This window comes from Xiphophorus hellerii, chromosome 20 (assembly GCF_003331165.1).
Source record: "Xiphophorus hellerii strain 12219 chromosome 20, Xiphophorus_hellerii-4.1, whole genome shotgun sequence".
NCBI lineage: Eukaryota > Metazoa > Chordata > Actinopteri > Cyprinodontiformes > Poeciliidae > Xiphophorus > Xiphophorus hellerii.
Window position 1 is genome coordinate 30,968,896 of NC_045691.1, and position 14,097 is coordinate 30,982,992.

The 14,097-nt window shown below is 38.4% G+C and overlaps 1 protein-coding gene across 3 annotated transcripts in view; it reads left to right on the forward strand.

Annotated features, from left to right (window-relative positions):
• The window catches only part of nfasca (neurofascin homolog (chicken) a), a 113,639-nt gene that overhangs the window by 19,861 nt on the left and 79,681 nt on the right, over positions 1 to 14,097 (forward strand). The window contains exon 1 of one of the 3 annotated variants that reach the window (XM_032548538.1): positions 10,583 to 10,604. The exons of the other annotated variants lie outside the window; for them this stretch is intronic. The gene's annotated coding sequence lies outside the window, so the exon portion shown is untranslated. Of the gene's footprint in view, positions 1 to 10,582; positions 10,605 to 14,097 lie in introns of those variants that run through there. 3 annotated transcript variants of the gene reach the window in all.

The window sequence follows — 14,097 nt, forward strand, 5'->3', positions numbered from 1 at the left end:
GTCTTGTTTGGGTTGCCACTAGCTGCGTTTCCATTAACCATAAAATTCCGCATATTGAAATTACAAAAATAAATTCACTTAATGGAAATACGCCAGTTTTAAAAAAAAACTCTTTGCATGTGGTGATTTTTCAAAATATCAAAATAGATGTATTTTGCAAAACACTTTTTCACATCACACGAGTCACGTGATCAACAACAGGATGTTACTACTGGTGAAAATGACAAAAACGGCAACAGGATGTGGTAGGAGGACGATGATTTGTTTTTGTTTTCTTCAGACAATGTGCAGCTGGCTCCACCAGAGCTCTCACAGCGTCACACAGTTCATACAAAGTTGTGTGTCATTCAAATGCCATGAATCCATAGCTCTTCTGTAAAGTTACCCGCTACCATTTTCTCAAAACGGCACATATGTAGCAACTTCCAAGTGGCTTATTCATGTGTGATTTTAATTTAATTTCTTATTTAATGGAAAAGCCACAATTGCAAAATTGTGGCAAATTTTTAAAAAAGAAAACAGACAAAGATTTACACACATTTCTGCAATGGAAACACAACTGTTGTCTCCCTCCCGGCCCTGTGATGAACCTGTCCAGGCTCTCCGTTCCTGGTGACTGCTGGGAAGTTCTTCACCCCTGCTGTGACCCTGAATGCTACCAAGCAGGTGTAGAAAATGTCAGAGGGGTTTGTCTTATTGTTCAGCCAGCCTTGCAGCTGTTCACTAAAAATGTCACCATTTTCTAGAAAAGGGGATTTAAATGAGACCAAAGTGCTAATTTCTCTGGGGTTAGCAGAAACTATTCTTCAGATCGTAATAAAAGAGGGCCAGAAAAAGCCCTGTAATAGTGACATTCACTTCAATTTAATTTATTTCAGCATAACTCTTTAGGTCACTATGTTTCTACTTTACAAAATAAATAAAACAGGTCAAAGTTTTTTACTGTATTAAAAAAAACAGTTTCAAGGCAAATCCAGGTGGCCGGCTCTTCCTTCTTACTAAATAGCCTGGTTAGTGGTGAGAGGGATGAAGAGCAGAACCAGAAGACCTAAGAGGTCTGGAAGGTTGATACAACTGAAGCAGATATTTTTAATGTATTGATGCTAAGCCATTCAGTAATTTATAAACTAACAGCATTTTAAAGTCTATTCTCTGGTCTCCAGGGAGCCAGTGGAAGGACTTTAGAATGGGGCTGATGTGCTCTGTCTTCCTGGTTTTAGTGATATATAGTTATGACCTATCCACTAGACCAGCAGTCCAGTATTTGGAATTTATTAACTCAATAATTCTCCCATGAACCGTCATATCCCCATTTGCGTTTCAGTTAAGCTTCCCCAGGATATCAATTTCTAGATAAAGATGGACTGATCATTTTCTCAAATGTCACCCTTGGCTTATTTATTTATTTGTAATATAAAATCACGGTAAGGTGTAAATATCTCACAGAAACTTGCAAATTAAGCTTATTTTACACCTTAAATCACAGAGAAGCTTTGCTCTAATCATTTGAATCAATTTTAAAGAAATAGTGTGTTTATATTTTATGAATGTGTATTTATTTATTGTGATTATGTTTGTTTCTGGGACCTCTTAAGGCTTTCTCTGAATACCCTGAGGGCCCAAATTCAGCAGAGCCTAGCTTAAGCTCTTTAAGCCACATGTTTGGCTGAGTACACCGACAAGATAACTGAGTTTTATATGAGTATGTGTGAACCTCTGCGTGTGTGTGTGCGTGTGTGTGTGTGCTGGGCAGCTAGTACAGAGTGGTGTAAAGTCAGTGGAGCGTGGCAGCGTGGAGTGAAGGACATTAAACCACACAGTCACTTCAATTCCACTTCATTACAGACAGACACACTCCTGCTCAACAATCTGTGAAGGATGAAGATCTCCCATAAAAGACCGATCTTTCACCTATCGCCATGCAGACTTGCCGTGACCTATAAGCCTGTGATGCAAAGCAATCATTCGTATTCTTCCTAGTGTCACGGTTTGTTCATGCGTGCAAAAACAGAACATGTGTAGTGAAACGCCTTCATGTCGCACTGTATTGTACGTCTCATTAACCATAACGGCAAAAACGCACAGGGAGTGCTGCTGTACGCAGGCGAGGAACCTGGACCGTGTCAGGAGATGTTTTGTTGTGATGCTGTTGCTGAAAATATGTACGACCTAATCGACCCACCATTTTCTGGCTCTTCATTTTTTATTTTTTACTTTTACATAATGTCCTATTACTCATATGGAATCCTTATTATCTCAACCAGTAAAACAATCAAACATCAGATGTGGGAATGAAGAACCGTTAGGTGACTAGATCTATTACTGATATGCACAGTAAGAATGCATGTTAACTTCAGCTGGAGTTGAAGTTAGTAGTTTTGTACTAGATATCATCTTAGGGTATCTTGCATGGCAAACACTTCAACTTCATATCCAGTTATACAGAATTTATATTCCATATAACGGGAATTTAAACTAAAATCAGCTGAAATCAATTCGGTTCATTCCAATTTGGATCAAACTGCATACAATTCAATTCAGAAAAGTTATGACGAAATTCAAATTCAGATGATCTCATTATTCTTATTGGTAAAAAGAAATCTAGTCAACTGCATCATTCCGCAACTCGTTTTAAGCGAGCTTGTAGTGACACTAACAATGTTTCCGTGCAATTGTCATGCAAAGTTTCAACAAACCTTTAACATGTCGGGAAAAAAAAAGAAAAAAGAAAATGAGAATTAGGTGAGTTTCCATCTACTGGTTGGAGTGAACCAACCAGGCTATGCAAAGCGTAACATCGTCAAATGTTGATGCTACGTATGGCTGTAATAAACAGGAAGTAGAGGTGGCAAGCTAGCATGGACATCAGAAGAAATGGACATCAGCTTCTGAACCGGAAGCTTGGACTTTGTGCCTCTGGTAAGGCACAGACCCTCCAATGGATGGAAACAATGGCCTATGTCGGACATTTTTCGGCATCTGTGTTTCCATCCTAAGCTTAGGGCATTAACTCTTTTTTGGGAAACCCAGAAACCACCTTGAGCAAGCGTAAAAGCTTTTGTGCAAAATGGAGGAAATTATTTTGAATTTTGCCATTTCCATTAACCTTTTTGTAATGCAATACTTCAAAATGTGCTCAACCCCCCCCCCAAAAAAACCCCAACATAAGACCAATGGAAAGAAACTGCCGTGTTTTAACAGGAACAAACCTCCAGCAGCCTCAGATATTTTCATTTACAATTTGTAGAATGTTCATAACACCGTTTCTGTCTGTGTGTGTTTGTATGGATATGTCCTTACTGGTTGAGTTCATGGGTGCCATGACCAAGTATAATTGAAGCCCAAGGGTCCTTTGGTACATGTAGGTCACCCAACTACCTCCAAACATTTACACACTCTTCAGCACAGCTGACAGACCTGTTCATGTCTGTATTTTTCATTTCCCTCTTTTAAAGCAGTAGCACTCAGCCAACAGTTTCCAATCTCACTGACCTCTGATGAAGAATTTTGTCTTTTTGTTACCGTTAGCGTGGTCTGTAGCGTTGGATGTCTGCTGAAAAGTCCTGTACTACATGTCCGAATAAATTTGAAAAATAGTTATAGTCAAAATTACTTTTCGAATATAACTGATTTTAAAAATATATATATCTTAATTTTGTGTGAATATAACCCATATCAAAACTAATTATCTTACCACAACTTTTCTGTTTGAAAAGGAGTAGGAAGTAATCCTACCCCTTATCTCAATTTAATAAAATATATCACCTACCGACTCAATAATGATAATTTTAAAACATGGTATATGGATACCGTGTTTTGGTATTCACATACCTGTCCATATACTGTGCTAAACAACGAACAAATAAATTATATTACATAAACAAAATGATTACACTGCAAAAACACAAAATCTTACCAAGTAATTTTGGTCTAATTTCTAGAGCAAATATCCTAGTGCATTTGAAATAAGACAAATGTAACTGACTAAAGTAATTTTTCAGCAAGATATAGAAGCTTGTTTTAAGTCAATAATTCCTTATTATTGACGAATATGTGCTTGTCCTATTGGCCGATAATTTCACTTATAACAAGACATTTTTCCCATGGTATATGTTAATTTATCCGCCAACGGAACTAGTACTTTTTCATCAATAAGCAATTATTTGCTTAAAACAAGCCAAAGTTACTTTTAAGTTACTTTGTCTTTTTTTTCAAGGGTATTAAAATATTTGCACTAGAAATTAGACCAAAATGACTTGGTAAGATTTTGTGTTTTTGAAGTGTACAAGCTGACTCTCATAGCAAGACAAAAATAATATACAGACCCATAATAAAAATAAGAATAGCAATAATGATAATTGTAAATAAGAAGTGGAAATACAGCATCAGAATAATTACCACCTCCTTGCCAATGTACATCCTATAAATTCTATAAATAATTTGTATATATATATATATGTATATATATATATATAACATTGTTCTTTTAACTGGTTTACTGAATATGAATTTATTGTAAATGATAGAAAAGATAGTGTTAATCCAAGCAAATATAATGTACCGATGAAAATGGTTGGTAATATGCGTAGGGCGTCAGTTGTCACAGTGTGAATTTTTCCTGGCCTCCGGTGAAATCTTCCTAAGCGTGGAACTTCAACCCTGAGGTCAGGACAGGGCGGCGCACAGAGAAGTCCGCCCCCCAGCCTGCCACCGACATCTTCAGAAATACATCAGGGACTTGAGGTGATAATTGGACGGAACAGACAGGGAGTCTCTATGAAACCGTACAGCGTGCGTGTTTGTTTATGTGCGTCTCTGTGAGTGTCAGCAGTGGGAACATGTCCATCAGTCCGTTAAGTACAAACATGGCTGCAGGTGTTTCCCTGAAGTGAGCAACTCTCTCTCTCTGTATAATTGGCAATCAGTAAGTGATTCTGCCACGTCTTCTGACTTCATTGACAGAGCGACATGACACATGTTGTGCATCAGGCTGCAAACTGTTCCCCCCTCCTCATCATCATCATCCACCCCATGTTTTTTTGTCCATGATCATGCAGCATTTTCATAATTAAAAAAAAAAAATCAAATCTCATGGAAATAAAAAAAAAAAAAACACATTTAGGAAACCAAGATAAATGCTGTGGATTTGACAAAATTAAAAGGAATTGCTGTCACGATTTCACATGACAGCATGTCATGTGAAATATAATATTCTTTTTTTTATTCACAAAAAAGAATATTACTTTTACAATATAACTTTTTAAAAATATATATAGAACTTGTTTTTTTATTTAAAACAATTCAAATAAAATGTGTTGATTTTTTTGATGCAGGAATTAGTTCCAAGTAAGACCATAAAAACGCTGACTTATCCGAAGTCGAAGCTGTAACTCGAACCTTTACAGTTGCTAAGCTGCTGTTAAGAATGGAGTCGGAATAACATCCATTTATTTTAATGTTTATTTTCACATCTACAGCAATGGTCACAATTTGGTCTTTATTCGGTCTAAACCGGGAGCAGGGGCGCCACCAGGAATCTTGGGCCCCATGACCGCCCCCTCCCCCCCTCTAACCCTCCGCAGCTGCTTTTACAATTTTTTGAGTCTATCTGACCCATCAAAAGCGTCACAATTTTAAAAGCTTGCAACTGCCTTGCTTTCTTTGGTCCAATACTGATAACTAGCACAATATTTACTGCTCATGAATTTTACATGAAACAGTCCATATACAATATGCAAGTAGTTGCTTAAATTTTTTCTATTAGTTTTAGATTATTGAAATGTCTCTCCCCACAAGCAACAGTCAAAAGCAACATGCAAAATATACTGTAGATGGACCAATCCAGACTTCTCAAAAAATGCTATGTAGTCGCATTTTATTCAAGCTGCAGTATATAACTTTAATAAAAAAATATGTTTTCTCCATATTTGTTCAAGCTGTCATCATGAAAACCTGACTTTATTATTTTTCTTGGCGGCATAGTAACAGCCACAGTTGTTCTTGTCTTCCACTGACTGCTGCTGAAAACGTCACCGTCAGGCTACAAGCAGGAACGAACCATTTCATGCAGGGGGGTTCAGTGCAAATATGGATGTGTGTTTTTTGGTCTGGGAGGGGGAACATTTGATTTTTACTGCTAAAAACTGTTTTAGAAAACACAATATGATTAATTTTGTAATTGACAGGGCCCCAATTATTATTTTTTTTTATTTCTATGCAAAAAAAAAAAAACAAAACTAATTGCGGAGGGCCCTTGTCATTCAGGGGCCCTTGGAATTGTCATAACTTTCTCCCCCTATACGGCGCCCCTGCTATGGAGTGTAGTTATTTACTCCTTGGATTTGTTTTTGTTGTTTGTTTTCCATTCTAGTTTATTCCTTGTGTTAGTTCACATTCTCTTATTGTTTGTAATATTTGGACTTGTTCTGTTAGATTTAGTATTTATTTCTGTTACTGTTTAGACTGTCTTTCCCCGATTCTTTTCTTGTTTCCGTTCTCACACTCAGCCGTCCATTTTCTCTCCTTCCCAGCTGTTAGTCGTCTCCTCCTTCGTCCTTCCTGCTTCCTTTCCCAGCTGCAGTCATTTCCCTGCAATTAGATTGACTTTTTTTGGTCATTTCCACTTCCTCCTCGGTCTCATTATTCTGTACTGGCTCCTCCCGTTGCTTTCCATTGTCGCCATAATTGAAAGCTTTTTTTTTTTTTTGCCATCTTTTCGATAAACCTGAACTCAGTTAAAATTCCGTTCTCCAGGCTGCATTTTGGTCCTGCCGCAAACCCGCCCATGACGACAAGAGCAGAAATGAACACACAGTTAAGGCCAAAATTATTCAAACTCCTAACAGATTGAAACTGAAGTAATCTTTAAATTCTCTGACTAAAATGAATGTGAACATTTTGCACCGGTCCAGCCCAGATAGAGAATCTGTGGCGGGAGATAAAGGAAGCCTTTCAACCATCACAGATAATATCACAGGAGTAATTCTGTGCTTCGCTGTATGAACCGGCTCAGGTATGTTTATGTCCACATGTTGTCGTGAGCAAATGTTGAAGACTGAGTGAGTTATTGATCAGGTGCAGATGCTCCACATGGTCCAAGCTCTACAGATGGCCAGTCAGGTTGTCCCTCCTTGTGTTTTTTGTCGTCGTGACGCATCATTAGACATGCAGGGGCTTGTTCCTGCTCAATCTGAGAGCGTGTGTATGTGTGTGTTGCCTAAAACACGCGTACACACAGAGTGTTTGCGTGATTCAATTGTCTACTGCTGACCAGCTGCTGCCAGAAGCTATTGTGTCACCAGACGTAATGACTGCATGGTGTTGTGTGTGTGGGGACATATAAAAGAGAGAAAATGGTTAAACAGGAACGTTTAGCTTTTTACTCCAGCTTCCCCAGTTTCAGTGCATATTTAATTCTTGTAAACAGAGCAGACGTTTTGATGCTTTCATAGAAAAAAAAAATCCTATCAAACATAAAAAATGTCTGCGCTCAGGTATGACCTGTTCTAATCACGCTTCTTACACCAAAACACATATATGCAAGATAAAAAAAAACAAACAAACCCAGAGTAAGTTTCTGGTGCTGGATCTGCTCCAGACCTTTATCGCGGCGTTAAGCTGAAGGGCTGCTTACAGTTATTAAATGACTCCGCACTGCAGTTTTCCACCTCTACTTTTAAATCCACAGCATTTCAATTGATCAAACCTCAATCTGTTCTCCTCTTTAGTGAACATAAGTCCTTTAAAACACAGTCTGGATTTATTTGAGGACAATGAAAGAAAATTTTCACATCTTTTTTTGATCAGAAACAAATTTCTTGGTTGAAAGAAAACAAATTTAAGTCCAATATTGGGAGAGGAATCTGCGCCTATTTCCTTAATTTTGGGAGATTGGTGATTGACTGATGCTTACACGTGAAGCCGATTTTATCCGCCATTTTTCTACCTCAGCAAATTTCTAAAATGTCCTGAGGCCACTGTCCTTTTCTGCTCTCCCATGAAAGAGGTTTGACTGTTAGTTAATAATAGTCACCCTACTCTTGCTAACTCATCAACTTTCTTGGTATATTTAGCAACATTTCAGTCAAAAAAAAAAAAAATGTTATCGACCAAAATCGGAATCGGCAGGTCAGGCTTTTTAAGGATCGGTATTTGGCGATGGGCCAGAAAACTGCAGTCGGTGCACCGCTAATTAGAATGAAACAAAATGAAAATGCAACAAGTGGACTAAAAACTTCTAAAGCAACGTTTGAGATTTGTGAAGCAAATCAAAAACAACAAAAAAAAAGGTGTATTTGTGTAGTTATGCAGGGGTGTACGTGTCAAGGCCAAAATACAGTCCAATAAAATATGTTGTTTACTCACTGATGACACTGGTGTGTTAGACAAGATTGTACCGCAAGATTGAGCAAGCGGTAGTAAGTCCTTTGATTGGAGTTCTTCTATTTGCTTCTTGTTCCACTCTGATGCCATTATCTTTAGATTTCCAGGAAAAACTCTTCTGTTTTTAACAAAAGGGAAATGCTCTGTGAGGCTTAGAGAGCCAGCTATCAGATAAACAGCCACACTCACGTCAACGCACTTTGTGGTTATCCGGCTGTAACCAGTTTCACTCACAGATAATGCAAAAATAACCGCAACATAAAATGCTGGAGTTCCACAACAACGTCTCAAACATTTCACTGGAAGCTTTTCATTCTGTGTTTTTTTTCTGGAGCAGGAGTTATGTCCTGTGATTGCTTAATAATCAGAGTCTGCATAGTTCTATGCTGAATAAGCGTGTCTCAGATAGCAAAAAAAAAAAATCAGTTATTCGCATGATAAATTAAAATGATAATAATTTTCATTTAGACAGATATTAAAGAGATGCTACCCTTTAATATTGTTGGAAAGTTCTCCATTTGAGAATCGCTGCGAACATTTGACTCCCAGTGCGATGCAGTTAGTTGAAATTCAATTTTGCTTTATATTGTTTAGAAGTTAAAGTTTATTGATCTTGATCTTGAGTGGGTATACTTGCATGATTAAACCATTATTATTATTCTAGTAGTTGAATATGGTCTCAAAATTACAATATTGTCGTTTATCTCAATAATTTCTTTTTTATCAGCCGTCAAGATTTATCGTGACAGGCTTAATAATGAAGTAGCTTTTCCGAAGATTGAAACTCTTTTCTGTTACATGTCACGATAGGGCACAGAGCTTTTCATGAGGAAAAAAAAAATCTCTGACCGTTCCTCCATTTGACCCTTGTGGTCCTAAAATGGGGCCTCCTTCATTCTCTGGAGACAGACGTGTGGATCTGAAGCGTTCGATGGTTCATAGGAGGTGATTGAGTTTTGAGGGGGGGTGTGCATGGCCAGGTTTATGACCTGACATGACCTTTATTCAGTATGTGGATTGTCTGCCTTGCCTGTTGCAGTTTACTTGTTTATATGTCAACTTTTCTTTTTACTTACCTTTTTTACTTACTTATTGTGAAAAGCTTATTTAATGTACTGAAGGGAAACATGTTTGTAATGTTTCCTTCTAAGGCAGAATCAAGGGAAGAACTAGCAGCACAGATGAGCCGGCTTTGGATTAGACGGTTGCTCTGTTTGGTTTCTGGACTGTGGAAAGGCGGAGATCAGCATCAGAGTCACCATGGAAACGGTAATTAAATTACAGCTGTCATGGTTACCTCCAGACAGCCTGGTTCAGCTTCCCGTTCCCTCGCTGCTCGCTGCCTCTCAGTCTTCCTCCATTTTTTTTTTTTTTTTTTTTTTTTTTTTTTTTTTTTTAACCCCTCCAGGGGGTCTTTTTGTGGGCTCTAGAGTCCCTTTTTCATGAAGTAGGCTGACAGGAAAGGGGGAAGGAGAGGGGGGAAGACATGCGGTAAACGTCGCCGGGTCCGGGAATCGAACCCACGACAGCCGCGTCGAGGACTTGAGGCCTCCAAATGTGGGCCGTGCTAACCCCTACGCCACCATAGCACGCCCCTCTCCATTTTCTTTTGATGTATAAAACTTTGTCCAAACCTTCTTCACCAGAGAGACACACACTACTGGTCGGCACTTTCTGTCAAACTTGTTAAACTCATTCAATTATCCTCCCCATAAAGTACTGCTGGGCCAGTGGCTGAGTGTTTTCTCCTGTATAAAGTTACTAATGGAGGCTGGTGCTGCCATGATGTCTGCAGTCTGTTGCGCTTTCCTCTCTGGACTGGAGCTTTAGTTTCTTCTGTCTGCCGTTTCACCTCTCACATCCTTCCGCACCGTGACTGGTCAGTACAGGGGATTACTACAAACTCACTGACTTGATGCAGTTGGCCTGTCGTGTTGTACGTGAGATTGAGATTGATTTTCATGTCAATGAGTGAAATAAGGAATTTGACCTCCTGTGGGATTTGGTATTCGTTGCTGTAAAATCAAAGGTTGGTATTTGTTTGTTTGTTTGTTTGTAAGAGATCAATCCTCATACTGTACGAAGATTATAAAAAATAATTATTCCCTGTTTTAATTATTTGCAGAACCACATTTAACAGCAATGGCTGACGCTGCTGATTGATGACATCATTGTGGAGGAATTCTGGCAGAAGCTTAGCCCTGCCACCAAATGTACACCAGGTCTGGACTTTGAATAGACCACTGCAGGGCTTAGATTAAGTTTTCTTTCTTTCTTTTTTTTTTTTTAGCCACTTTGTTGTAGATTCGGTTCCGTGTTGCTCACTGACTTGTTGATGACCCAGTTTGGCCAACGCTGGAGTTTTCCTACACATCTATCATGAGTTTTGATTACTAACTGGGTTTGGAAGATGCTGGTATCCAATTCACAGGAAAAACAGAATCACCTTAAATACATTCAAAAGTGTTTAAACTAAATTGCAAACATAATAATGATTAAAAATGTCTAAAATAAGATAACTAATAACTGTCCTTAACAATGACTAATTTTAATCACACAATCTACAGAAACTACTGAAAGATTGTATTTACATTAGGGCTGGGACTTTCATTAATATTAAATTAATTTTGATTAATTAATTACAGGGAAAAAATTTAGGCGCTTAATGGCTGCATGGAAACCAATACGTCATCTGAACGAGTGTTTAGTTGAGTAAACATGAGATGTCCTAGTCTAAGTGAAAGAAGCTCATGGTGATCTGCAGCTGCGTAGCTCTCAGCGTGAGGAGCTGAAACTAGCGAATACTTGCGACCTCCTCCGAGAACATTTAGAGTTGCTCAATTTAAAAGACAGAACTCCAGATATACTGTACCTCAATCTGCATCAATATGCACAGTGGAAGTTGTCTGAGCGATACCACAGAAATAACATTTACAATCTTCCTTATTTCTTCTCCATGTGGTTCAGCCAATCAGCAGTAGGGAAAATCCAGGCGCTCCTGGATTGGCGGCTCTGAAAACGGCAGCCAGTAGCGTGTCTGCAGCAGCTTCTCAAGATGCATTTTCTTTTGAATATTGTAGACACGCTCTACGAAATGTGGGATTTACTCAAATCTTAACAGCTGTTTAATCCAGATGAGACTCGTTATTTGCTATAGACAGAAAATAGATGTATAATTATATGAGTGACCTAGTTTGTGTTGTAAATCGTGTAGTTGATGAACAAAAAAATGAATTGAAATTTGAGTTTTAGTTCTTCAGATTGGCACAAAGAGGCGCCACGTTGCTGTGACACAGCTAGTCAAAGTCAGCTGGCCGGCTTAGTGTCTGGTTGAAAGTTGTTTTTTTTTTTTTTTTCTGTCTCGTCCGGCTCATTCTTGTTGTGTAAGAAGTGACATTCCACAGAAAAGTCGACGAATAGGTGAATCGGAACGTTATTGACAGAAAATAAATGTAGAGTTATGTGAGTGACCTAGTTTATGTTGTAAATCTTGTAGTTGTTTCTGTGGAATGTAACGTCTTGCACAAGAAGAGTGAGCCGGACGAGACAGAAAACCCCCAAAACTTTTAACCAGACGGGGTTTTTCCGCCTCGTCCGGTTCACTCTGGTTGTGTAAGATTTTCTCTGTCGCTGCTGTAAGCGTGTCCTTGTGTGCAGCGCAGAAAGGGCAGCGGTGTGACGCGGCGCAGAGGTGGACACCGCTTGCACAATTGCTGCGGTCTTTTTAATCTTGCGTTGACAGAAACAGAGCCTCATTCATAGTTGCCCTCCCGCACACTGTATCAGTTTAGCATAAATTTCCTCCCCTCGACAAAACATGAACATGCATCTTGACGCACACCGGAATCCACGGCAGGCCTGAAGGATCATTCAACACGTTTGTGTAAAAAGTTGACATCTCGGTAAATCATGTTCATACACTGCAAAAACACAAAATCTTACCAAGTAGTTTTGGTGTAGTTTTTAGTCCAAATATCGTTAACGCTTTAATTGATGCCTGTGTGCATAAGACTGACATGACACTGTCATGAACATGAAGGAGTCTTTATGAATGTCTATGACTGTTGCCATGAAGTGTCGTTCGGTAAATAAGGACACTTTTAATGCAAAGTTGTTTTAAAAGTTGGTTTGAAAGCTCATTAAAAGTGCCAGCTTTGCATTAAAGTGTCAATATTTACAAAATAATGCAAAGTTGGCACTTTTAATGGACTTTTAATCCAACTTTTAAAGCAACTTTGCATTAAAAGTGTCATTATTTACCGAACAACACTTCATGGCAACAGTCATAGACATTCATAAAGACTCCTTCAGGTTTATGACAGTGTCATGTCAGTCTTATGCACAACCTGTCAAATAAAATGTTACCCAAATATCTTAGTACACTTGAGATAAGAAAACAAAATACATATTCAGCAATATATAGAGGTACTAGCTTCATTGGGAGATTATTTCACTTATAACAAGATATTTTTCCTATGATATAAGTGATATGATTAGCTAGTGGAACAAGGACTTTCTCATCAATATAACAAGCTCTTATATCTTGCTGAAAAGTTACTTGCAAGTTATTTTTTTTCTTATTTCAATTATACTAAGATATTTCCATTAGAAACCAGAACAAAAATACTTGATAATATTTTTTTCTTTTTGCAGTGTACAAAAACATAAGACGTTATGAAATGAGTGACTGAAGTGACCCTCTGCCTGCTGGTTTTTACTGACTCATACATCAGGGTTTACATTCTGCAGTCAGCCACTAAGTGTGTGTGTGTGTGTGCGTGGGCGTGGGCGTGTGTTTATGAGTGCGTGAGCTTAATTTTGTTGCTGTTTAATTAGAATACCATGTCTCAGTGCCCTGGGGTGATGCGTACCCCACATATGGCTCAGTAACTGCCGGACGTGGTCTGCATGCGGGTGAGTCTGGGCGTGTGGCGGTCGCCCCCACCGTCCCCCTCCTGCGTACAGTACATCAGGTCCGGTTATTGTCTGGCTTTCAAACCGTCCTCACGTCTTTCTCATCTGTTTTCTCCATCTCTAATTTGCTCAGTCGTGAGAATCTAACCTCCAAGTTTTTTTCATGTAAACGCGCAAGTATGGAGTTTTCTCAAATCTCCACTTTGGTCAGATTAAAGAAAATAAATAAATAAATCATTTATAGTGATTGTTTGGCTGAAATAAATATGTGTCTGGCTGCATGCCGACTAGGCCTTATACAGTAACAGACACAAGGATTTTGTATTGGTGGGTTTCCCAGTACATTTTACTACCCAAGTAGTCCTGCCACTATAACAAATTTTGCTGAACGATAAATTGTCCCAGATGTTATCGCGGCAAATGATAATAATGTTGCTTTGAGACCGTTTTCATGTATTGTAGCGGTACAGATGGAGCACATTCTCAGAGATCAATAAGCTTTAAATTCTAATGAGCATTTGACAACTGGAACCGGAAGACGTTTTAAATATAAAAAATAAATGAAGGAACAGAAACAACAAATAAGATGATTCATGAAGTCTCTGGAAACAAAATTGTCCTTCAAAGAAAGTGCCAGTTGAGACCAAAACACCAAACTGAAGACTTTTATCATTCAGTTTTTGGTAGAAAGACATAAAAGAGAAAAACGCTAAATCATTAATTAAAAATTAAAAGAAACGATTGAGTTTGTTTTCATTTTTCATACGATTAATTGATTTATTGCTTATTGGCCTACACTCA